At 34.1% G+C, this 2,899-nt stretch overlaps 1 protein-coding gene across 8 annotated transcripts in view; it reads right to left on the bottom strand.

Moving 5' to 3' along the window:
* Window positions 1–2,899, bottom strand: part of LOC106876760 (serine/threonine-protein phosphatase 6 regulatory ankyrin repeat subunit C) — a 72,025-nt gene that overhangs the window by 32,280 nt on the left and 36,846 nt on the right. For 2 of the 8 annotated variants that reach the window (XM_014925487.2, XM_014925458.2), the window contains exon 2: window positions 1,813–1,966. The exons of the other annotated variants lie outside the window; for them this stretch is intronic. The gene's annotated coding sequence lies outside the window, so the exon portion shown is untranslated. The remainder of the gene's footprint in view (window positions 1–1,812; window positions 1,967–2,899) is intronic. 8 annotated transcript variants of the gene reach the window in all.

Genomic DNA, 2,899 nt, shown 5'->3' with positions numbered 1-2,899 from the left:
CCTTATTCTTGTATATATATATATATATATATATATATAATTCCAAGCGAGTGAGAGGTTGTGAATCCAACCAACTAAGGGATAATATCTATCCAATGTACTGCTGGTAGAATACCCAATTATTAATACACAAGTGTTTTTTTCATTGCATGACAGATACACTACTGGATGTAATAAATGGGTGAGGGTAAAAAGTTGTTTTACCCTTAATTTATACGGCAATAAGAAAATGGAGGGGATCAAGAGGTGGTATTCATCAACTTTTAGATATTATATTATGTCTATTTATTTATTTAAAAAAAAAACAATTATAACAATATACATACATGTATAACATATTATGCTTTACATTTATAAAAATACCAGTAATTATTAAAATATATAATGTAGAACATAGAAAGAAAGTAGAATAGTTTCTTACAGCTGTTTCAGCCAAGAGGTCATAGTACCCCACTTTACTTCCATCTCTTCAGTGAACTAAAGTATTTGGTAGATAAGATTAAGGTACTTGGGTGTGCCACACTGTTGGGTGTGCCACACTGTTGGGCGTGCCTCTGTTTGAAGGTTTATTTATATACATTCAGTGGATTTATATATCTCTGTGTGTGTATGTAGTTATGGGTGTGTCTGTGTTTGCCCCCCACCATCACTTGACAACTGATGTTGGTGTGTTTATGTTCCTGTAACTTAGCAGTTCGGCAAAAGAGCCTGATAGAATAAGTACTAGGCTTACAAAGAATAAATCATGGTGTTGATTTGTTCAACTAAAAACCCTTTAAGGCCTAATGCTTGAAAGAAACTCAGCCACTTTGCCTCCATGAGGCCCAATGCTTGAAAGGAACTCAACCACCTTGCCTCTGTGAGGCCCAATGCTCGAAATATATATACAGAGTGCATAAGGTATTTGAGGACATACCTCTTTTAGGTCATTGCTGCAGTTTTTGCTAATTCTGTATAACTTTTGTTTCAGAAGATAATAAGGACAGACCCTCAGCTTACTCAAAAAATGAAGAGACATGCTGTTACTGTGGTTATAAAGGCTGATCATAGCAATTTAGAAATATCTTGAATTTTAAAAGTTGCCAGATCTTTCATCTACAAAGGTTGTAAGGAGCTAGAGACTGAAGATGGAAATGTATCACCAGTATCAAAGCATAAAAAGCATTCTGCATACTCTGAAATCATCAGAACACTTGAATTTATCCAGTAAGTTCAACAGACCATTGATTACAATCCCAGAAAGTCCATGATTGATTACAATCCCAGAGAGTCCATGAGGTCAATAGCAAAGATCTCCATGTGTCAGAAGGAACAGTCAGGAATGCTGTCCACGAAGACATCAGATATAAGTCTTATGTGATGAGGAAAGGTCAATTTGTCAGAAAAAGCAAAAGAAAATCACTACACCAGATCTAAAAGGCTTTTAAACAAACTTAAAAATCCAGCAGAAGAAGATTTGATTTGGTTTTTTCTCAAGCAAGAAAAACTTCGACCAGAGTGACATATATTGCTATTATACATCATAGACACAAATAAGACTGAGACCATGTAGAGATTCCTTCATTGGGTCACCATATGTTGTTGTTGTAAGCAATATTGGAGGAGAAAGACCAATGCATCATTAATTTGCTCGAATCTTCTCATAAACAAAATATTTGCTTTGCTGGCATTCAACTCAGGAAAAGAGATGTCTTATAAACAGGAATAAGTTTATTTGGCATGTTTTAGCAATATGGCAGTAGATGGAAAAATAGGGGAAAAATATAATTAGCAAATAAATTAAAGGATTTAATATTTAATTGGGTAATATACCTTGTATCTTGCAAATTGGTATTCTTGTATCATATTCCTGGTACCTTGAATAAAATCATTGGTTCTGTTGGAATTAATTACATGTCCATTCTTAATGTCAAAGAATCCATCATTGGGTTATAGACAGTAACTGATAACTTTATGGATGAATCATCTGTGGGAAGAATACATTGCAATGGGTCTGCTGATACTTCTACATAAGATTGAACTCAGTGCTGCAAGCTATCAAAACAATAGTTAATTTTCCACTGCTCTGGCTGCTTATCTACATCATAGCATTGATTTACAAGTAGGCAGACCTTGCTGCAAGATGCAAAAGACTTGGTTAAAGGCATTGTGCAGCACTAACGACAGCATGTAGACCACTAATTCTTCAACTGGTAGGTAGTCTTACACTCTATCACACTATATATTTGTGATTCTCATACTTATAGTTATGAAATTGTCATTAAATAACTCAGATCAGATAAAGGAAAATCCAGTAAATACAATACTAAATACAAATTAGATATTATGTTTCACTGAGATTATGTTTCACTGAGGTCAACTTAATCTTCAGCCTCTTGTGTTTTGATAATATAAAACACTAGTTAGTCTGTTGGGAGCAAAGTTCAAAACAAGAACTGAAAGCCACTAGGTTGTTTTTGATTACTTATTGACCACATTACTACAATATCAATTTATTATACAAAGGTACCTAAAGGGGAAGGAAAATAGGATCTTATTAATTTCTGGCTTTTTTTTTTACTTTGTAGAGATTAAGAATATAAGTTAACCCTTTCATTACAATATTTCTGTTGAAATACACTGCTTTTGTTGCAATTAATTTTGTAAAATAATGAAGAATTTAGCAAAATAATTTCATCATTTTCATAGGCATAGGAGTGGCTGTGTGGTAAGTAGCTTGCTTGCCAACCACATGGTTCTGGGTTCAGTCCCACTGCGTGGCACCTTGGGCAAGTGTCTTCTACTATAGCCTCGGGCTGACCAAAGCCTTGTGAGTGGATTTGGTAGACAGAAACTGAAAGAAGCCCGTCGTATATATGTGTGTGTATATATATATATATATAATATATATATATATATA

Source organism: Octopus bimaculoides, chromosome 4, assembly GCF_001194135.2.
Source record: "Octopus bimaculoides isolate UCB-OBI-ISO-001 chromosome 4, ASM119413v2, whole genome shotgun sequence".
Lineage (NCBI taxonomy): Eukaryota > Metazoa > Mollusca > Cephalopoda > Octopoda > Octopodidae > Octopus > Octopus bimaculoides.
The sequence above is the reverse complement of the archived record's forward strand: the minus strand, read 5'-3'. Positions and strand labels throughout refer to the sequence as shown.